Genomic DNA, 24,640 nt, shown 5'->3' with positions numbered 1-24,640 from the left:
AGTGGTGCAGTGGTTAAGAATCCGCCTGCCAACGCAGGGGACAAGGGTTTGAGCCCTGTTCTGGGAAAATCCCACATGCTGCAGAGCAGCTAAGCCCGTGCACCCCAACTACTGAGCCTGCGCTCTACAGCCCGTGAGCCACAACTATTGAAGCCCGCGCACCTAGAGCCTGTGCTCTGCAGCAAGAGAAGCCACTGCGATGAGAAGCCCGCGCACCACAATGAAGAGTAGCCCCCGCTCCCGCAACTAGAGAAAGCCCATGCACAGCAATGAAGACCCAACGCAGCCAAAAATAAAATAAATTTATATATATAAAAAAAGTGTATCTTATGTGTTAAAGGAAACTATCAAGAAAATGAAAGAACAATCCACAGAATGGGAGAAAATATTTGCAAATCATATATCAGGTAAAGGTTTAGTTTTCAGTATACAGAACTCATATATAAATATATATAAATAAAAAGACAACCCAGTTTAAATATGGAGAAAGGATTTGCATAGACATTTCTTCAAAGAAGATATACAAATGTCTGATAAGCAAACGAAAGATGTTCAACATCATTACTCTTTAGGGAAATGCAAATTAAACCCACAATAAGATACCACTTCCCGGGACTTCCCTGGTGGCGTAGTGGTTAAGACTCCGTGCTCCCAATGCAGGGGGCCTGGGTTCGATCCCTGATCAGAGAACTAGATCCCATGTGCATGCTGCAACTAAGAGTTCACATGCCACAACTAAGGATCCTGCCTACCACAACTAAGGAGCCCATGTGCCACAACTAAGGAGCCGGCCTGCCACAACTAAGACCTGGCACAACCAAATAAATATTAAAAAAAAAAAAAAAGATACCACTTCCCAATCTCTAGGGTGGCTATATTTAAAAAGATATAATAAAGATTGGCAAGGATGTGGGGAAATTGGAAACCTCAAATCTGGTGGGAATGAAAAATGGTACAGCCACTGAGGAAAACAGTTTCTCGAGGATTAACCAAGATGGCGGAGTAGAAGGACGTGCTCTCACTCCCTCTTGCGAGAACACCAGAATCACAACTAGCTGCTGGACAATCATCGACAGGAAGACACTGGAACTCACCAAAAAAGATACCCCACATCCAAAGACAAAGGAGAAGCCACAATGAGACAGTAGGAGGGGCGCAATCAGAGTAAAATCAAATCCCATAACTGCTGGGTGGGTGACTCACAGACTGGCGAACATTTATACCACAGAAGTCTACCCACTGGAGTGAAGGTTCTGAGCCCCATGTCAGGCTTCCCAACCTGGGGGGTCTGGCAACGGGAGGAGGAATGACTTTGAAGCCTAGTGGGAATTGATTGCAGGACTCCGACAGGACTGGGGGAAACAGAGACCCCACTCTTGGAGGGCGCACATAAAATAGTGTGCGCATTGGGACCCAGGGGAAGGAACAGTGACCCCAGGGGAAACTGAACCAGATCTACCTGCTAGTGTTGGAAGGTATCCTAAAGAGGCGGGGGGGTGGCTCTGTTTCACCGTGGGGACAAGGACACTGGCAGCAGAAGTTCTGGGAAGTACTCCTTGGCATGAGCCCTCCCAGAGTCTGTCATTAGCCCCACCAAAGAGCCCAGATAGGCTCCAGTGTTGGGTTGCCTCAGGCAAAACAACCAACAGGGAGGGAACCCAGCCCCACCCATCAACAGTCAAGTAGATTAAAGTTTTACTGAGCTCTGACCACCACAGCAACAGTCAGCTCTACCCACCACCAGAGCCTCCCATCAAGTCTCTAAGATAGCCTCAAACACCAGAGGGCAGCCAGCAGAAGCAAGAAAAACTACAATCCTGCAGCCTGTGGAACAAAAACCACATTCACAGAAAGATAGACAAGATGAAAAGGCAGCGGGCTATATACCAGATGAAGGAACAAGATAAAACCCCAGAAAAACAACTAAATGAAGTGGAGATAGGCAACCTTCCAGAAAAAGAATTCAGAATAATGATAGTGAAGATGATCCAAGACCTCGGAATAAGAATGGAGGCAAAGATCGAGAAGATGCAAGAAATGTTTAACAAATATCTAGAAGAATTAAAGAACAAACAAACAGAGATGAACAATACAATAACTGAAATGAAAACTACACTAGAAGGAATCAATAGCAGAATAACTGAGGCAGAAGAACGGATAAGTGACCTGGAAGACAGAATGGTGGAATTCACTGCTGCGGAACAGAATAAAGAAAAAAGAATGAAAAGAAATGAAGACAGCCTAAGAGACCTCTGGGACAACGTTAAACGCAACAACATTCGCATTATAGGGGTCCCAGAAGGAGAAGAGAGAGAGAAAGGACCAGAGAAAATATTTGAAGAGATTATAGTCGAAAACTTCCCTAACATGGGAAAGGAAATAGCCACCCAAGTCCAGGAAGCGCAGAGAGTCCCATACAGGATAAACCCAAGGAGAAACACGCCGAGACACATAGTAATCAAATTGGCAAAAATTAAAGACAAAGAAAAATTATTGAAAGCAGCAAGGGAAAAACGACAAATAACATAAAAGGGGACTCCCATAAGGTTAACAGCTGATTTCTCAGCAGAACTCTACAAGCCAGAAGGGAGTGGCATGATATACTTAAAGTGATGAAAGGGAAGAACCTACAACCAAGATTACTCTACCCAGCAAGGATCTCATTTAGATTTGATGGAGAAATCAAAAGCTTTACAGACAAGTGAAAGCTAAGAGAATTCAGCACCACCAAACCAGTTCTACAACAAATGCTAAAGGAACTTCTCTAAGTGGGAAACACAAGAGAAGAAAAGGACCTAGAAAAACAAACCCAAAACAATTCAGAAAATGGTCATAGGAACATACATATCGATAATTACCTTAAACGTGAATGGATTAAATGCTCCAACCAAAAGACAGAGGCTTGCTGAATGGATACAAAAACAAGACCCATATATATGCTGTCTACAAGAGACCCACTTCAGACCTAGGGATACATACAGACTGAAAGTGAGGGGATGGAAAAAGATATTCCATGCAAATGGAAATCAAAAGAAAGCTGGAGTAGCTATACTCATATCAGATAAAATAGACTTTAAAAGAAAGAATGTTACAAGAGACAAGGAAGGACACTACATAATGATCAAGGGATCAATCTAAGAAGAAGATATAACAATTATAAATATATATGCACCCAACATAGGAGCACCTCAATACATACGGCAACTGCTAACGGCTATAAAAGAGGAAATCGACAGTAACACAATAATAGTGGGGGACTTTAACACCTCACTTACACCAATGGACAGATCATCCAAAATGCAAATAAATAAGGAAACAGAAGCTTTAAATGACACAATAGACCAGATAGATTTGATTGATATTTATAGGACATTCCATCCAAAAACAGCAGATTACACTTTCTTCTCAAGTGCGCACAGAACATTCTCCAGGATAGATCACATCTTGGGTCACAAATCAAGCCTCAGTAAATTTAAGAAAATTGAAATCATATCAAGCATCTTTTCTGACCACAACGCTATGAGATTAGAAATGAATTACAGGGAAAAAAATGTGAAAAGCACAAACACATGGAGGCTAAACAATACGTTACTAAATACCCAAGAGATCACTGAAGAAATCAAAGAGGAAATTAAAAAATACCTAGAGACAAATGACAATGAAAACACGACGATCCAAAACCTATGGGATGCAGCAAAAGCAGTTCTAAGAGGGAAGTTTATAGCTATACAAGCCTACCTCAAGAAACAAGAAAAATCTCAAGTAAACAATCTAACCTTACACCTAAAGGAACTAGAGAAAGAAGAACAAACAAAACCCAAAGTTAGCAGAAGGAAAGAAATCATAAAGATCAGAGCAGAAATAAATGAGATAGAAACAAAGAAAACAATAGCAAAGATCAATAAAACTAAACGCTGGTTCTTTGAGAAGATAAACAAAATTGATAAGCCATTAGCCAGACTCATCAAGAAAAAGAGGGAGAGGACTCAAATCAATAAAATTAGAAATGAAAAAGGAGAAGTTACAACAGACACCACAGAAATACAAAGCATCCTAAGAGACTACTATAATCAACTCTATGCCAATAAAATGGACAACCTGGAAGAAATGGACAAATTCTTAGAAAGGTATAACCTTCCAAGACTGAACCAGGAAGAAGCAGAAAATATGAACAGACCAATCACAAGTAATGAAATTGAAACTGTGATTAAAAATCTTCCAACAAACAAAAGTCCAGGACCAGATGGCCTCACAGGTGAATTCTATCAAACATTTAGAGAAGAGCTAACACCCATCTTTCTCAAACTCTTCCAAAAAATTGCAGAGGAAGGAACACTCCCAAACTCATTCTATGAGGCCACCATCACCCTGATACCAAAACCACACAAAGATACTACAAAAAAAGAAAATTACAGACCAATATCACTGATGAATATAGATGCAAAAATCCTCAACAAAATACTAGCAAACAGAATCCAACAACACATTAAAAGGATCATACACCACGATCAAGTGGGATTTATCCCAGGGATGCAAGGATTCTTCAATATACGCAAATCAATCAATGTGATACACCATATTAACAAATTGAAGAATAAAAACCATATGATCATCTCAATAGATGCAGAAAAAGCTTTTGACAAAATTCAACACCCATTTATGATAAAAACTCTGCAGAAAGTGGGCATAGAGGGAACCTACCTCAACATAATAAAGGCCATATATGACAAACCCACAGCAAACATCATTGTCAATGGTGAAAAACTGAAAGCATTTCCTCTAAGATCAGGAATGAGACAAGGATTTCCACTCTCACCACTATTATTCAACATAGTTTTGGAAGTCCTAGCCATGGCAATCAGAGAAGAAAAAGAAATAAAAGGAATACAAATTGGAAAAGAAGAAGTAAAACTGTCACTGTTCACAGATGACATGATACTATACATAGAGAATCCTAAAAATGCCACCAGAAAACTACTAGAGCTGATCAATGAATTTGGTAAAGTTGCAGGATACAAAATTAATGCACAGAAATCTCTTGCATTCTTATACACTAACGATAAAAAATCTGAAAGAGAAATTATGGAAACATTCCCATTTACCATTGCAACAAAAAGAATAAAATACCTAGGAATAAACCTACCTAGGGAGACAAAAGACCTGTATGCAGAAAACTAGAAGACACTGATGAAAGAAATTAAAGATGATACCAACAGATGGAGAGATATACCATGTTCTTGGATTGGAAGAATCAATATTGTGAAAATGAGTATACTACCCAAAGCAATCTACAGATTCAATGCAATCCCTATCAAATTACCAATGGCATTTTTTACGGAACTAGAACAAATCATCTTAAAATTTGTATGGAGACACAAAAGACCCCGAATAGCCAAAGCAGTCTTGAGGGAAAAAAACGGAGCTGGAGGAATCAGACTCCCTGACTTCAGACTATACTACAAAGCTACAGTAATCAAGACAATATGGTACTGGCACAAAAACCAAAACATAGATCAATGGAACAAGATAGAAAGCCCAGAGATAAAGCCACGCACCTATGGTCAACTAATCTGTGACAAAGGAGGCAAAGATATACAATGGAGAAAAGAAAGTCTCTTCAATAAATGGTGCTGGGAAAACTGGACAGCTACATGTAAAAGAATGAAATTAGAATACTCCCTAACACCATACACAAAAATAAACTCAAAATGGATTCGAGACCTAAATGTAAGACCGGACACTATAAATCTCTTACAGGAAAACATAGGAAGAACACTCTTTGACATAAATCATGGCAATATCTTTTTTGATCCACCTCCTAGAGTAATGGAAATAAAAACAAAAATAAACAAATGGGACCTAATGAAACTTCAAAGCTTTTGCACAGCAAAGGAAACCATAAACAAGACGAAAAGACAGCTCTCAGAATGGGAGAGAATATTTGCAAACGAATCAACGGACAAAGGATTAATCTCCAAAATATATAAACAGCTCATGCAGCTCAATATTAAAGAAACAAATAACCCAATCCAAAAATGGGCAGCAGACCTAAATAGACATTTCTCCAAAGAAGACATACAGATGGCCAAGAAGCACATGAAAAGATGCTCAACATCACTAATTATTAGAGAGATGCAAATCAAAACTACAATGAGGTATCACCTCACACCAGTTAGAATGGGCATCATCAGAAAATCTAAAACAACAAATGCTGGAGAGGGTGTGGAGAAAAGGGAACCCTCTTGCACTGTTGGTGGGAATGTAAATTGATACAGCCACTATGGAGAACAATATGGAGGTTCCTTAAAAAACTAAAAATAGAATTACCATATGATCCAGCAATCCCACTACTGGGCATATACCCAGAGAAAACTGTAATTTAAAAAGACACATGCACCCCAATGTTCATTGCAGCACTATTTACAATAGCCAGGTCATGGAAGCAACCTAAATGCCCATCGACAGACGAATGGATAAAGAAGTTGTGGTACATATATACAATGGAATATTACTCAGCCATAAAAAGGAACGAAATTGGGTCATTTGTTGAGACGTGGATGGATCTAGAGACTGTCATACAGAGTGAAGTAAGTCAGAAAGAGAAAAACAAATATCGTATATTAACGCATGTATGTGGAACCTAGAAAAATGGTACAGATGAACCAGTTTGCAGGGCAGAAGTTGAGACACAGATGTAGGGAACAAACGTATGGACACCAAGGGGGAAAACCATGGTGGGGTGGGGATGGTGGTGTGCTGAATTGGGAGATTGGGATTGACATGTATACAATGATGTGTATAAAATTGATGACTGATTAAAAAAAAACAAAAACAGTTTCTCAGAAAGTTGACATAAGACTTCCCTGGTGGTGTAGTGGTTAAGAATCCGCCTGCCAATGCAGGGGACATGGGTTCAAGCCCTGGTCCGGGAAGATCCCACATGCTGTGGAACAACTAAGCCTGTGCACCACAACTACTGAGCCTGTGCTCTAGAGCCCACGAGCCACAACTACTGAAGCCTGCATGCCACAACTACTGAAGCCTGTGCGCCTAGAGCCCATGCTCTGCAACAAGAGAAGCCACCGCGATGTGAAGCCCACACACTGCAACGAAAAGTAGCCCCCGCTCGCCACAACCAGAGAAAGCCCGTGTGCAGCAACAAAGCCCCAACGCAGCAATAATAAAATATAAAATGAATAAATAAATCTTTAAAAAAAAAGTTGACATATAATTACCATATGTCCCAGCAATTCCTCAGTATGCACCCAAGAAAATTGACTTGTATACAAATGTTTATAACAGCAGTATTCATACCAGCCCAATACTGAAAACCCAGATGTCCATCGACTGACGAATGGATAAATAAAATGTGATATATCTGTACAATGGAATGTTATTCAGCCATAAAAAGGAATGAAGTATTGACACATGCTCTAACATAAATCAACCTTGAAAACATTGTACTAAGTGAAAGAAGCCAGTCACAAAAGGCCACATATTATACGGCCTTTTATGTGAAATGTCCAGAATAGGCAAATCCATAGAGACAGGAAGTAGATTAGTGGTTGCCAGGGAGGAGGAATTCGGAGGCATGGGGCTTCTCTTTGGGGTGGTGCAAACGTTCTAGAATTAGTGGTTGCACAACTTGTGAACATGAAAAACCACTGCATTGTTCATATTAAAAGGGCAAATTTTATGTATATTATGTGTAGGGGAGCAAAATTTGCCACCCCAAAATGTGTCTCTCTGGCATGAGGATTAATTTAGGGAGATTATTTTTAAGAAACAGAAGACTCCTGAAGTCTTTCTTTTTACCTCCCCCCCTGAGCTGCCTAAAGAGGTTAGATAAAGGACCTCTTCCCAGAATAGAGGTATCACCAGAGGTATCTGCAAAGAAATTAGGCTAGGTGTGGCCGGGGAAGCTGAGCAGGGCCTAGAGATCAGAGTGCACTCTGCAGCATTGTCTCTGCAGGGCCCAACAAATGGTTGTTTTCCAAGGGTTTGCATTTGTGTTTCCATCTCCACTTGAACTGCCCTCCTTTGAAGTCCCAAACCACTACCCTCAACAACCTCTTGTGTCTTTAGCTGATACGGTTTTTAAGGGAGAGCTTTGGCCATCTTAGTGAGCTGTTCAGTTTTCCTGATTCTCTCCCACATTATTAAACTTTTGTTTGATTTTCTGCTGTTAATCTGTCTCATGTCAAATTCATTGTAATTCTTAGACCAGCCAGAAGAATCTAGAAGGGTAGAGGAAAATTTCTCTCTGACATAGGTGAATTATATCTCAATATTTAAAAAGTAGATCAGTGTGTGCTCATATATTCTATGCCTAGAAAGCTTCTTTACCTTTTAGATAACATAATTTTGAAATTACCAAAGCAGTACGTGACAGCTACATATTAAAAATTACAATAAAGACCCTAACCCTAGTGTTTTTACTGAAACTATTTCTCCAAAACTGACCCCCCGCAAGATGGTGTGTGCAATAGATAACTTCCATATTATATAATATTTCTTTCCTCAAAATCTTGTGAAAATTTGTATTTCTCAATAGATCATTGCCAAATCCTTTTTTATTTTTATTTTTTGTTATACTACTATAAATTTGGGTTGAGATGTCTTTTAAAACGTTGAAATTAAAATGGTATTTTTTATAGCTTCTCATGATAATAACTTTGTATTAATTTCAAAAGACCCTATTCATATGTGTTCAAAGATACATTTTAAAAATTAGACATTTTGGATGTGTTGCTTAGCATTAACTGGTATGGCTTTAGAATTAAATACTTTTATTGTACTGGAATTTCTAAGGAGATAAATACTGGACAAGTTAAGGTAAGGTGAGAGGATGTTTTCAGAGACCAGGACATAGAATGCAAATTCAAAACTTCTGGAAAATATAGAAATATCTGCTTTACTGCAAACTAAATTTTCCCCAATATTTTTCTTCAAATTATTTAAGGTAGCAAGATATATACTTTGCTTTTAAACTATTTAACTTTTATTGATATATAAGTAACTTTTCAATGCTCAAGTCTCCAGTTTTCTAAGACACTAAAGTCATTCCTCTTAAACAGTTTTCTTTCTTTTACTCCTTGAAACTAAATGCAGTTCAGTTATTTGATTAGTTGATGCTAGAATTTGACCTGGAGCTTATATAATTGGAAGAGACACTAGTTTTCCTCATTTAAAAGCCTAGTTAGCATATGACAGTCTCGTTTCCGGGGAAGTCAAACCTCTACTGCTTCTTTTTATAACATTTAAGTTAATTCAGAATCCAGATAAGCCTTGATCTGAGGATGATATAACCACGGCAAGCAACATGGGGTAAGTATGTGCTCTTATGTACTTTGAGAGGCATTGAGAGGGCAAATATTTTCATAAGAGAAGAGATCCCATAAATCCTTACTAATTTAGATTCAAAATATGCTAACTTTTATTTAAGGAAGTCATTTAAAGAAATTACTTTTTATTCAAAGTTAAAACCATTTGTAAAATATTCATTCATTTTCTTGCTTAATTTTTGTATGATGTAATAATCTGTCTTTGCAGGTTGTCAACTAATGAAACATTTAGACTGAAGAGTTTTGCATATTTATGTATTTAGTTGAAGCTGAATTAAAATTTGAGAGTAATCTTAAAGAAAGGATGACTGAATGCTTGTTTTACATGGCAGATAAATCCAATATGTGTATGCCTCTTTGGGATTAAGAATAAAGAATGGAAAAGATTAGGAATGTAGGGAGGTTAATTTATGACTTTTGTAACACAGAAAAGGGATAGAGGATTCTATCAGAGTTTACTCCTCTATGTACAGAAAAATATGTGCTAATTAATTACATAGGAACATTAGAGAGAATTCTAAATCCTTTGCAGGGGTTTTGGGAGCATGATGAGAAGAATTAGGTTTCACTTGAAAGCTTTCTATTCTTAAGTGAGAATAGGAATCCACTATAATTAGTATTTTATATGCTGAAACAATAGTATTCTGAAAAATATAGAAATTTGCCTTTGTATAAACCTTTTGTCCTTTTTATAGCTCCTTTTAATATGAAATTATATTTGTTGCAAATGGTATAGCCATTTAACTAAAGGCACTACTGAAGGATTTAGCATAAACAATCAGAAGTTCATACTAAAGAAATAACTTTTTTGACACACGTTTCTTCTAGTTTCCATGAATTTAATTAATATCTATGTTTTTGCTAATCATGGGCTCTGAAATGCAATCTAAACCAGCTTGAAACCTCAGAGGCTTTTGAAAGGAAGATGATCATACTGTTGTTAATTTTTAATACAAATATAAAGGTTAATAGATTAAGTGCCTTGTACAAATTTCACATATATTTGATTGATTTGATTTGGGACAGAATTGATGAGACTCCTGGATTCTCTTTATTCCCCTCTTTCCTCTCTTTCTCTCTCTCCCTCTTCCTCCCTCCTCTTTTCTTTAATGACTGGAGTTCACCTTTTTGAGGGTCAAGGATCACTCTAAGAATTTTTAGAAACCAGCCCACCCTCTCTGCAAAAAAATGTAAAATCACACCAAATTTTGCATATCATTTCAGGAGATTTACAGATGGCCTGAAACACAATCTGTGGACCCCAGGTTAAGGAATTTGATTTTGAATTTTAGGACTGGAGTATAAATTGCTCAATATTTGTCTTAGCTTTTGGGCTTTTATTAAATGTAAGAATCTTTTAAATTAATAATTCCTGCTAATCTTCTCTCAGAGACAATGTCGAAGATGCTGATTCTCCCACTGACCAGCTCCCAACACACACACACAAACACACACACACACACACAACTTACATGAGTGAAACACAGTTTAACCAATATCCATAGTTTTGACAATCACATTTCTGCTGTTTGTCCCCAGTGACTTGATTAATCACTTCTGCTTTCAAGAATGCCAGGAATCACCTTGGGAATCATGGGAGAAAAAAATCCTCATTATTTTATTTCACTTATTGCTCTCAGTGCCCCACATAACATGAACTAAATCATAAATTGCAAAATATTACACAGGACACTATTCTGTATAAGTACCGCGCGCTAACCGATTGCGCCACTGGAGCATGCTTTAGGACACTATTCTTTTTTTTTTTTTTTTTTTTTTTAAAGGATTTTCTTATTTATTTATTTATTTATTTATTTATTTTTGGCTGTGTTGGGTCTTCGGTTCGTGCGAGGGCTTTCTCCAGTTGCGGCAAGCGGGGGCCACTCTTCATCGCGGTGCGGGGACCGCTCTTCATCGCGGTGCGCGGGCCTTTCTCTATCGCGGCCCCTCCCGTCGCGGGGCACAGGCTCCAGACGCGCAGGCTCAGCAACTGCGGCTCACGGGCCCAGCTGCTCCGCGGCACGTGGGATCTTCCCAGACCAGGGCTCGAACCCGTGTCCCCTGCATTAGCAGGCAGACTCTCAACCACTGCGCCACCAGGGAAGCCCTAGGACACTATTCTGATTCGTAGGTTCATGATTATTTTGTTGTCAGCTCCTGCCCTTATTGAGAAAAGAGAGATTATTAGGTATTAACACCTATTTAAATCTTCCTCAATAATCAGAAAAATAAAAAGACAAAGTGGCAGCTTATTAGATGCTCAAATTTGTCCATTGGAGGAAATCTCTAGACTGTATCCCCTGAGAATGAGGAAGTAGCTATTTAGGATTTGGGGGAGGGGGGTGTTATTTAGCTGAAAACTATTTGAGAACACAATGCCCTTATATGGGTCTATGCCAGCCCTTTCCATTTCTGGGGGGCTATGCTGGCATGGTTTTAGTGAGCGATAAAGAGGCAAATATTAGAAAATTCTTATGCTCTTTAGAAAGCCACTTCCTTCTCTTAAATTTTCACTGGATTCCTTATGGAGTGTGTGTGTGGGGGGAGGGTGAGTAGAGAGGGTGCATAAGGGTGGGTAAAGGGGTAACTAAGGAGAAGTGAAAGAACCTTACCTTGTAAAATACCCTGCCACCTGCTATTTACCATAACACCTGAGCAAAGGATGAACAATGGGATAGAAGTGATGGTTCCATTTCTTTCCTGAGATGCTTTTCAATATTCTTTCCCCATCTCCTAGCAGGGTCAGTCAGTCTACCCACAATGACGTCTCGGGAAGATAAATGTTAAGGCTCTGCTAAAATTGTAGAACCAATAAATTCATTATTACAGCATATTCAGCCTCCTTAAGTTTTCCAGTTTATGTAACTGTAGAGTAATTTTAAAAATTCTTTTATGGATAGATTTTCCACTTCTGGATCAGGGAATTACAGTCCGACTCTTTTTCCTCGGCAAAGCATACATTTAGCTCATGTAGTAACCTTTGAAATATTGCTTCTATCTGTGCCCTCCTTTCCTTTCTAATAGTCGCTTCCCTAATTCAGGCCATCATTACATTTTACATGGATTATTAAAAGTGCGCACTCCCGGCCTCTCTGCAGCTGGTCTTTCCTCTACAGTCACAAGAGTCATCTTCTGACTGAAGACATGTGGTCTGGTTATTCCCTTGCTTAAAATCTTTCAGTGACTCCTTATTCTCTCCACTTCAGAGCAGGCTCCCAAGAAGATATTCACCACCCTTTATCTGTCTCTAATCCACCTGTCTAGCCTTACCTTCTACTCTATCCTCGATGCTGCCTGGGATCTCTAAATCCACTGATGCATTGTAACTGTCTACCTCTGGTCCTTTGCTGAGCTTCACCCCCACTTTTTTTTTTTTTTTTTTTTTTTTTTTTACCATTTCTACATATTGTTCAAAGCCTAGCTCAAATCCTATCTTCTTCATGACATTTTCTCTAATCCCCACAACTGGAACTCATCTTTTCTCCTCTGAAAGTTTTAGGCACATTATACTTTTCCTATTGCATTTTTTCCCAATCCATCATATGCTGTAGTTATTTGTGTGTCTCATCTTTCCTACTAGACTGTAAGCTCCTTGAAGCCAGAACAACATCATCTTTATATTTCCTCCCGGCACAATGCCTTTTACATGGTATGTGCTTAATAAATGTTTGCTGAGTTGAAATGAACTCTGCTTTTCCTATAATGCACAAAAAAACTAAAAACTTAATTTTAGCCAAAATTCCCTCTTTCTTCCCCAATAGAGTGGCCCCATTTTCCAAGTTCCTATCTGAGGAGCTCAAATGAGTGTATAATATCCAAAATATGGGTGATGCAAGAGAGAAAGGGTAAAAACAAGGACTGGAGAGCTACACTAGAGGCTTTTGAAGAGTACAAAATCTACTGTTGATATGTAGAAAGCACACATAGGATCAAAGGAAGTGTAAGAACACTTCTAAGAATTAAAAATGGTTCTTGGTTCGAGACAACTTCCTAGAGGACCAGCATATCATTAAGGTTGGGCTCATCTGTATATGCTGGAAAAACCAAAATAATAGTGGCTTACATAAGCTAGAAGGTTATTTCTCTCTTATATTAAAAAAAAAAAAAGTCCATAGGCAAAATCTAGAGCTATTCAAGCAGCTCCCTGGTGTGAGAGACCAAGGTTCCTTCTATCTTGCTCTTCTGCCATCCTTGGTGTCTCACCTCTTGGTCCAAGAAGGTTGCTAGGACTCCACCTATCTCACTGGTGTTCAGCCAGCAAGAAGGAGGAAAGGGAAGAAAAAGATGTGTTTCCTCTTTTAAGGAAACTTCCCAAAAGTCACTCACACTATTTCTACATGTAACTCATGGGTAGAATCTATCTCCATGGTTACACCTACCTGTGAAGGAGAAGGGGGAATATAGTTTTTTTAACTGGGTTACTACAGGAAACAGGGAAAATGGATATTGGGTGGCAACTGGCAGTGACTGACAGAGCCAGTAAGGCCATCCGTTGATTCTCATATTCCTTTAGGACAAAGAACAGCATTTGCACAAAAAGAATCTTTTAAGGAAAATTTTCTGGAAAGTTAAGGGGAAAAAAAGAACAAGCCAAGCTGGGAATAAACACAGATTCACTTAGGATAAAGGACAGGGACATGACAAAATGACAAAGGTGACTGAGTAAGCCTTTGGTCCCCCCACTGCACACTCCTGCATCCTGGCCCCTGACCCTCAGCTTTCATCTCCCTTAATCCTCACTTCTGTACTGTGAGGTGTCTATTATTACTACTGTGCCTATTATACAGATCAAGAAACTGAAAGCCCAGAGATTTGGAGACTTGGCCAAACTGCCCAAGAGGTTTCAGATAACGAAAAAATAAATAAAACACACAGCTGGCTTGGTAACTGCTGTACTGCTCACAAAACCATATAATTCATAGAGCGTTCTCCAAAAGGATTTGTACTTACTTTTGACTGGAGATCACCTCAATTAGCCCCTAAAGAAAAACCTCTTATAAACCTACTTCATTTGTCACTTGATGTAGGTGATTTCATTTAATGTGGGATACTTAGGAAAACCTCTAGATTTTTGGCTTTCACTATTTTCAGGTCAGATGAACTGCTTTGAATTCTGCTGATTCAGCAAAGCCCCCTAAGCCATGTTAGTGTATTCCAGCTATACTTCTAAATACATAAGAATTTATTTTTATTAGTCACCCCAAAGATACAAATCATTGTGCCTACTCAGCACCAAGTGACTTAAAAATTAAAAGACTAAGAGAAACAAGAACTTTTACATTTTACATTATGTATTTTAACTATTAGAAATTTTAAACAATCAATTGCATATATAATAAAAACTTTTAGTTATGAAATTATAGGAAAAAAGGATGGTATACATTACAAGGTACCTGTCATTATCAATGGCATTTTATTTTTTATAGAACCTCTAAAGAAATCAGGAAAGCTTCACAAAACATGGTGTGATGTCTACAGGTGGAAACAGGCCATGAGGTGAGTGAAAATTGCAAAGAACTAATTACTAGTAAGAACACAGAAACTGAGAGCCTAGTTTAAAACAATGTACTTGTACTTTACTTAGTTTAAATCAGTACTTGTACTTCATTCTTGAACTACAAATATTACAAATTGTTTTGAAGAGTTTTGTAACGCTTCTTTGTTTAAAAACAAAAACAAATGGACATACTGTGGGATTCCTTTATTAGTTAGTAGTCAGAGCTAATAGCCACCTAATAAACCAGTCATGTTACATCAAACTTTTACTGCATTTATGTCTACTCACAGTATTGAGACAATAATGACCATGTTTTGAGTTATATTTTAGATGCCTTCGGGGATTGCAAAAAAACCTTAAGAATGACAACATTTACTTTACATTCAACTAATATTTACTGAGTTCCTACTTATGCTAGGCTTTGAGACATAATAACTATGTGGGATTGGTAAGTCTTACCCTCATTTTACAGTTGAAGTAGGTTTATGAAGATTAAGTAAGGTTCCAGGCTCACAAAACTAAGTAAGTAACAGAGCTGGAATTTGAAGCTACGTGTTTAATGCACTTAAGAGAAAAGTCTCATAGTTCAAAGCAATATTTTAAAATTTCAGATCTAAAAAGTGCACATTATAAAACAAACACTTGTTCAAGACAGAAGAGTGTAAGTAAAATGTTTAAGCCCATCCCACCCCTACCCCATCCCTCTTTTCAAGCATAACCACTGTTAGTAGTTTGGTATAAACCCTTCCATATCTTTCCTTTTGTCCAATATGCTTTTCATTGCATCACACTTCCTGTCTACTTAAAAACATCAATGAATAGAGGAGGTTGAATTTACCATATATCTGTACTAGTATAAATATCTATCTTTAAATAATAACTGAAAAGCTCATTCAGCTAACATTAGGCATCTAACTATCGAGACTCAAAGAATAGAATTCACTCTTTCTTTCCTAGGGACCCATAATCTAGTGCAGTGGTTCTTAATTTGGTTTTGAGAGAGTAAATATGGACTCTTTTGAGACTCTGATGTGAGCTCTGAACCTTCTCCCCAGAAGAAAATAAATCTGTATAAAATTCTGCCTATAATTCAGGGGATTCATGGATACTCTGAGAGTATACAGACCCCTGATCTTGTAGAAGTAAGATTTTTAAATTAGTAATTTAACATAAATACTATAATAGAAGTGTGGACAAGATGCTATGCAGCACAGAAAAGCAAGGACTTTACTGAGACATGTCAAGAAAGGGAAGAGTGATACTTGCACAGAAATCTTGAAGAACACAAGGAGTTTGACAGCTAGCCCAGGGTAGGGGAAGGATGTCCACTGAGGAAACAACATTTATAAATCCTAGAGGCTAGAAAGGACAGGGAACCACAAGACTGTCTTTGTGTTAGGAGCCCAGTATGTATATGAAAGTGATTAAAGAGTTTGCAGAGCTAGGTAGAGGCCAGATCATGAAGGGTTTTGTCCATTGTGTTAGGATGTTTGAACTTTAGTAGTCACTGAAGGATTGTGATCAAGATTTTCATTGGTAGGTAAGAAGTCTACAATTAATGCATGACTAAATAAATGATCATGGGAACACTAATGTGGATGATAGAATAAGATATAAAAAGGAGATAAGACCATTTGATTCAGATTTGTTGGGGGATCATTGATGAAATAATATGCTATTAAAAAGATATGTTGCTAAAATCAAATGGAATTGAGTGGAAGGTCACTGCTTTCACAAAGGAGATTGGGAGACTGACGCTCTGAGACTGTATTTGTAGGATAAAACTCAAAATTTGGGCAGTACATCTGCCCCCTCACTGCAGTGAGTCCCATGCACAGTCAAGCTAGTGTCAGTGCCTCGGGGTGTCTGTATCACTCCTGGTCTGCCACACCATCTTGCCTTCCACTGTCCTACAGTAACTCCTGATGGACCATGTGGTTTCCTATTGACTTTGCAAAGAGTAGGAAAAGAGAAAGAGGGTAAAATGGGTAAGGTTATCAACTTTTTTACACTGAGCATGTATTGCTTTTATAGTTATTTTTCTAATTTTGTTTTAAAGTAATGTGGTATAAAGCCAGGCTTACAAATAATGTCATAGCTAGTTCATTTCTATTTGGCTGTACTTCACCTGATATACCTATCTAAAAACGCAATATTAGTCTCACCTCCTACTTCTTGGCAGCGACTTCATAAATGAGGTAAGACTATAAAGTCTCAAAGATATTTCCCTTGATAAATATTTATTGTTCATTAAAAATTTTACTTATCAGATGCTATAAAGGCTTTGAAGACTAAACTTGTACATATATTATATATGCTATTTTGTGTGTATGATGTATCATAAGAACTTTTTAAAATACAAGAAGCGTTTGGTCTTTGCCGAAGGGTAGTGCTCTGAAAGATTTCTCAGTCTACATGTATAGATAGTGAACTTTTGTTAACACAAAATTTACAGTTTAGGTGATATAGCATTGATTTTTCCAGCTTGCTTTTCTAGCTCATTATTTTTAAAAAAATGCATCTCCTTGCTATTAATAAAAATAAATAAGATTCCATGTTGTTTTCTTTTTTCCCCAGGTTTATTGAGGTATAACTGACAAATAAAATTATAAGATATTTAAAGTGTGCAATGTGATGATTTGATATATATATTCATTGTGAAAGGATTTCCCCCCCCCTTCTTTGGTGGGGACATTTAAGTTCTACTCTTTTAGCAAATTTCAATTATATTTACAATTCAATCTTAACAACTATAGTCACCATGTTATACATTAGATCCTCAGACCTTATTCTTCTTATAACTGAGAGTTTGTACCCTTTTACCAGCCTCTCCCTATTGTTTTCTTTAGGGAAAGAAATCATTAACTATAAACATCCTCTGGAATTTAAGTAAATTCAACTCAAATTTGTGTTGAGTGCTCACCACAAAAAGTTCTCAAACTTTTCATATCAGAGGAATGTGAACAAATGATATAAATGTATTTACCTTTAAAACTCAGGCTAATTTTGCATGCCTCTCTGTGAACTATCTGAACATTTAAAATACATAATACTTTTTAAAATTGCTTACCATTGAGTAAAATTGCTATTATAAAGAGATAATCTATGTTAATCCTGAGGCTTAAAGTCTAGCAGTCTAGTTTGATAAGAACCAGATACTCACCAGATACTCAGGTGCAATGGATATGAATATGAAATAGTCCCTGTCCTGGTGTAGCTTATAGTGTTGTGTGGAACACAGACAGAGCCTGTTGCCTATAAATCCCAACACAGAGAGACACTAATAATATGAGAATGTAGTAGAAGAGGGATCAACTAATGATGACTTGGAGGACCAGGGCAGGCTTCATAGAGAAGGAGGGGCTTAAATTGAGCCTTGAAGGATGAGAAATATTTCATTAGGTAGGGAAAGATATTTGAGGCATAGAGGATGGAAGGAACAAAGGTACACAGGCAAGGATTTGACGAAATGCATGAGCTGCGATCATCTACACATCTGTATCATATACACTAACTGCTATGAAGTTTTATTTGAAATACTATGAAACAGAGAAACAAATCAAGTAAGTTCAGCTAGTCCAGTCATGAGCTGTTACAAGTAGCAAAATCATATCAACTAATGTCTTAACTGGCTACAGGGATATATCGGGAGCCACACTCAGGCATAAAATTAAGGTCCCATAGGCAGAGCTTGATCAAGAGACATGAGGCAGGCTTAAAATCTGACACTCATTCAAACAGATTTTCTTTCATTATTCAACATTTGAATAGAAAAGAGGCTGATTCCTCCATGGAGGTAGAGTGGAAAAGGAGGACTCCCAAGGGCAGTACTCAGTCTCCTGTTCAGGATCAAGAGCGGTTCAACTCTGACCTCACACTGGCTACACCGCTCAGCAAAACAAAAATCCTACAAGAAAACCAGACTCACCCTTCCAAGAAGGCTTTCTGGCAACCATTTGTTGCTATTCAAGCCTGCATCTAGGATATCCCATCACCCACCCCAAACACACACACATACATACACACCATCAAGATGCTTATCGAAGCATTCCTTTCGATCACACAAGATACTTTCCTTGAGAGAATTCCTCGTAAGTATGGTTTTCTCCCTCTCACATTTCCAGGCCCTTTCAGCACCTCTGAAAGATAGGTGCATGCACAGCTCCTTAATCCATCTCTAGCCCCATTTTCAGGCCTGAGATTGCCAAGCAATTGATTGCTGGGGGGGGCTCCCTTCCTCTCCACAGCTGGGCTGAGGCTACTGCCTTGGATGCAAGCTCTCGATTCTGGCTCCTGAAGTGGTAACCAGTGCCTGCACAGCGCTTACCTGTGAGCTAGGTGCTCAAGACCACAGACGAAGCTTAACACATGGTTCCGACCTTTAAAGACCGTTGAGTCTAGACTCCTCGGGAGCATCCAGTTTGCTTTTTCTTTCACTTCTATCGATCTTAGGCTAGAGCTTCCAGCTTTGTGCTAGGCAAAACTGCAAAGGATAGTAATAATCACTACCAGAGACATATAATCATGCCACAGACTGAGCTAATCAGACTCTCAGAGAGATTAAGTAATTTTCCCAGGGTCCATCAGCTATTTAAATCACGCAGCTAGGACTGGAGTCCAGACGCTCTATACTTCAAAGCTCTGACTCCCCGTCCCCATCCCTTACCTAGCTTGGCTCTCACTGTTGCTCTCAACTAGTTAAAGTGTTAGCTGACAACAGAGTAAGTAAAGTATGTTTTAAAAAAATCTCTCAAGATCCAAAGGAATAGAGTCATAGTGTTGGTGACAGTGAGGTTGGTTTATTTGGGCAAAGGACCTGACCTGACAGCCTTTTTATTCCACTTATTTATGAGGCCCACCTCACTGAGATTAAAATGGTATTATCAAATTCCATAATTACCATATTTGTACAAGAAATTGGAACTCTGTAGTGAACCATTTTATTATTTCTGTCAAAACAAGAGCTTATGACTTAAGTCACTTAACCATGGACCTCATTTTCTTTATTTGTGAAGTGACAGGGTCTGGCTGGCTGACCTCTGTGTCATCTTTCAGCTCTGATCCTTTTTACCACATATGCTGAATCCTTAGTTTATATTGCAAGTTGTTCTGGTTGGGTGTGGTTTGGTTTGGTCTTTCTAAACCATGACACTGATACTGTTTCATTCATTTACTCCATACCTATGTATTTGGGGTCTATTCTGTGCGAGACCCTCTTTCAGAGCTCGGGGAATGCAGAGTGAATAAAAACATCCAAGCCCTCATGAAGTGGAGATGATGGGCCAAGATGATCAATAAACAAATAAACAGAGCATTGTCATTTGGTAGAAAATGCTGTAGGGAAAACTGAAGCAATGGAAAGGAGACAGGCAGTGAAAGCTGAGTCCTGCTCTTACGTGTGTGGTCAGGGAAGGCCCTTTTAATGAGGTGACATTTAAAGAGACCAGGAGCCTTAGAACTTTTTTTACCCTTAATGTATGATTGTGGGATATTGTAAACTTGACAAGACTTTGAAGTTGTCAAGAGATAGGAGCAAAATGGGCCCTGATGAAGGTGCGTAAGAGTTTGAGTTTCAACCTCGCTTTTTCCCCTCACATCCTGTGGGTCCCAGGATTTTCACAAATGAGCTTTTCTTGCTTCCGTGATTCTAAATATTCTATATTAACATTTTAATGACTTTTCAAATGTACTGAATCTACTTATTTATATAATTTTTGCCAATGGGGATTATGGCTATTAACAGTAAATTCAAAAGGCTATGAAAACTGAATTTACAGGATTTTAAGAAGCAGGGTTTTGATTTGCATGTAAACTTTGCATCCAGATTTACAGTATTTCTCTCCTCAGCTTCACAAGCCACAGGCTAGAGGAAGGACCTAAGCTTAGGAATGTGTGGGAAGGAGTTAAGGATTCAAGGAGCAGGCTGAAAATACTGTTTTCAAAGGGGTGGGTGTGGTTTCATTTTTGTTTTTGTATTTCCTGGATTCCTAGATCTTGCGTCTACAGGCTCATTTAGTGCCTATCTCATATTTGTTTTGGAGACTAGGAGCATGGATCCCCAAGAAGATGAGTGGTAGATATTACAGGCCAAAGGCAGGTCCCTGAGTGTTAAGAGAAAAGAAGTGGGCAAACCCCAGGCAGTGAGGTTTCTAAGGTGCGTTCCAAAATGGGTGGAGAAGAAAAGGATTGACTTTGTCTCTAAATCCAAAACATTAGAATCTAATACATATAACAAAGGCTAAGCCATAGCAGATCATCTTATTTTAGACCCTGTCACTCTGAAAATGCCCTTTAGGACTGAGATAGAGCATTAAACCCCTTTGTTCTACTCTCCTGGCCTGGATTTCCTGCAGCCAAATTCTTTCTCCCTTTGTCTCTATGTCCACGACTATTGATTGCCAGATTGTTAGGTAAGAGAACACTTAACAAGTAATTATTAGTAAGTAATTAACACCTAATTAATTAGGGGAGGATTATGTGCTAAATAGTTACTATTGACAATGTTTAGCAGGTTTACCATCTCAGTCAACAAATTTTTATTGAGCTTCTATTCTATGTAAGAATATAAAACAGGCACCAAGAATACGAGGAGTTGGAAAAAATAGCCTCTTTTCTCAAGAAGTCTGTTTAGAAAATGAGACTATAACATAAGATACATACAGCAGAAAATCATGGTTTTGGTTCCAATTGAGTTCTACAGATATTCCACGACAGGGATAATTTCCTATTGGACTGAAAGTGAAAGTCCCAGAGAGTGAAGGAACCTGAGCTAGACTTTGGGGAATGAGTAAGGATTTGACAATTGGAGTAGGATGAGGAGGGCAGACTAGGCTGCAGGGAAGAGGAGAGATAAGGTAGGAATGCAAGTGGTGAATAAGAGTTAGGGGGCTGGAATACCTCCTAAATATCAGAAACAAGGTTGGAGAGGAAGGTCAGGGACATTGTGGAGGACCTTGAGGTTTGTTGTATATTTTAATAAGGAGAGAGCTATTCAAGAGCATGAACAAGGGCAAAAGATGATAAAAGTGATATTTAAAGGAAAATAATCTAGTACTGTAGCAGCATAGTGTTGATAAACTAGTTAGGATGTTCCTATAGATGTTTAGGAACAAAGCCGTCAGGTTGAACAAAAGAAGTGACAACGGAAAGGAAGCAGAGGGACTTCCCTGGTGGCGCAGTGGTTAAGAATCTGCCTGCCAATGCAGGGGACACAGGTTCGATCCCTGGTCCAGGAAGATCCCACATGCCACGGAGCAACTAAGCCCATGTGCCACAACTACTGAGCCTGCGCTCTAGAGCCTGTGCTCCGCAACAAGAGAAGCCACCACAATGAGAAGCCCGCGCACCACAATGAAGAGTAGCCTCCGCTCGATGCAACTACAGAAAGCCTGTGCGCAGCAATGAAGACCCAATGCAGCCAAAAAAATAAATAAATAAAATAAATAAATTTAAAAAAAAAAAAAGGAAGGAGAAAATGTAAGAAACCATATAAAGGAAGACTCAGAAGGATTTCACTAATGGTGGCTCATAGGATGAGAGGAAAATCATTCCAAGGTCTTAAGTCTGGGTCAATAGTGGTGTTAGTGACAGAGCCTGGGAAATGAAATCTGAAGGGGGTACCTGGATAGGCTGAAGGTGACTGATGTGATTTAAACAGGTTGAATTTGAGGTGACCATGGAACAGCCAAGTGAAAATCTTCATTGGAGTGAGAGAGTGGCATGGACATATATACACTACCAAATGTAAAGTAGACAGCTAGTGGGAAGCAGCCTCATAGCATAGGGAGATCAGCTCGGTGCTTTGTGACCACCTAGAGGGGTGGGATAGGGAGGGTGGGAGGGAGATGCAAGAGGGGGGAGATATGGGGATATATGTATATGTATAGCTGATTCACTTTGTTATAAAGCAGAAATTAACATACCATTGTAAAGCAATTATACTCCAATAAAGATGTTAAAAAAAAAAGAAAATCTTCATTGGAAAGAAATATAAGTCCAACAAGGGATATTCATTTAGCAGAAGAAAAAGATCAGAAGAACAGACAGTTTTGTTTCCTTCTCTCAAAATAAAGACCTAAATACTAAAAAGATAGCTAAAATGACATAGCAGAAGAAATAGGGATTAGGAAATTGTGAACTGTTTAGCATCATTTTGGTTTGGGGTAGAGTGGATCTTTCTTTTTTTTTTTTAACATTTATTTATTTATTTTGGCTGTGCCAGGTCTTAGTTGTGACACGCGGTATCTTTAGTTGCAGCATGAGAACTCTTAGTTGCGGCATGTGGGATCTGGTTCTCTGACCAGGGATCAAACCCAGGCCCCCTGCATTGGGAGCGCAGAGTCTTAGCCACTGGACCACCAGGGAAGTCCCTGGTTTTTGTTTTTTAAATTGAACAAAGGGACAGTTATGGAAGGCTCTGGACTGAGGGCTGGGAAGGAAGGCCATTGGTTGCCATATCACCATATTGCTGAGTAATATTTGGAGATGCCCTGCTAGGGTTTTAGCCTCAGCATTTCAGAGCTGCAAGGACTTTGAGAGACTCCGCATACTAGATATGAGGAAATGGAAGCCTGGAGAGGGTGCCTGGCTTTCCCACAGCCCCACAGTGAGTGAGAAGTCAGGGTTGGATCTCAGTCCAGTATTCCTTCCTTTCCCCAATACTGCTGGTCATGAGGTGCACTACCTTCCTGACTCTTTAGGGAGCATTTTTACATAGTTCTATGGTAGAAAGCCTGAGGAAAATGTTCACAGATTGCGTCATCAGAAAGCAAAATGGATGGCCTAACAAGAGCGCTAAGTACATAGCAAAGAAGGCAAGAAATGATGTGGGGCAGCATGTGTGTGCCCTGTTAGATCAACTTGCCTTCAGTTAAGGGAGCCATTTTCAAATGACATCAGAACAAGATGAAATGGGCATGATCTACACAGGGAATGATTTGCTATAGTACGTTTAAGTAGCCCTAGATAAATTTCAAGTGAGGTTGTTCAGTGTCTTTCCATACATATTTTTAAAGGTTCTGAAGAATAGGATTGCTATCCAACTATCTGGTATGGGAGAAGTATGTAATTCAGTTTGGAGGCAGGAGGATGGAGTACTTCTATTCTATATTTTATTTCCTTATTCCTGTCCCAACTTTTTCCAAAAAGGAAATTGAAATAGTGCAATATGAGATTTAGGAATCAGAATATAGCTTCTTAGCAAAACCAGACCCAGTGTGCCCAATGTGTTCTGGTCTCTTTATGGAATGTTTTTAGGCCTTTTCTTTTCTTTTTTGGCCGTGCTGCTGAGCGGCTTGGAGAATCTTAGTTCCCTGACCAGGAATTGAACCCGCACCCTCAGCAGTGAAAGCACAGAGTCCTAACCACTGGCCTGCCAGGGAATTCCCTAGGCCTTTTATCCTTGTGCCAAACTTACCAGATGTAGTAAGAAATTACCCATTGATTGGGTTCAGTATACCTTAGCTCTAAGGAGGACATGTATGAAATAGGATAAATTAAAAAAGAAATTATCAAACTAATGATGAATTTACATTTGTTATCAATCAGTAAAAATGTTGAATATTTCTTATACCTGGGTTACTATGCTGTTTGACTCTAATAATAATGGGTTATTAGATGATCCTTGCCCTAGTGAAGACAGATGACAGTTGAGGAGAATGGCCAAGTCAAGGCTTATGAAGGGTATGAGTCATGATCTGCCCTTTGAAGGGTGAGCAGGACTTGGGTTGGCAGAGGGCAGAGGGTTTAGACAGGGAAACCGTGGGGACTGAGATCCTCAGGTAGGAATACGTAAGGCCTG

At 38.8% G+C, this 24,640-nt stretch overlaps 1 protein-coding gene across 1 annotated transcript in view; it reads left to right on the top strand.

Annotated features, from left to right (window-relative positions):
• Positions 1–9,224: 9,224 nt before the first annotated feature.
• The window catches only part of ARHGEF33 (Rho guanine nucleotide exchange factor 33), a 73,970-nt gene continuing 58,554 nt past the window's right edge, over positions 9,225–24,640 (top strand). The window contains exons 1-2 of the mRNA XM_057557790.1: positions 9,225–9,327; positions 14,771–14,840. The gene's annotated coding sequence lies outside the window, so the exon portion shown is untranslated. The remainder of the gene's footprint in view (positions 9,328–14,770; positions 14,841–24,640) is intronic.

This window comes from Balaenoptera acutorostrata, chromosome 12 (genome assembly GCF_949987535.1).
Source record: "Balaenoptera acutorostrata chromosome 12, mBalAcu1.1, whole genome shotgun sequence".
In the NCBI taxonomy this organism is placed as follows: Eukaryota; Metazoa; Chordata; class Mammalia; order Artiodactyla; family Balaenopteridae; genus Balaenoptera; species Balaenoptera acutorostrata.
This window is presented reverse-complemented; position numbering and strand designations above follow the sequence as displayed.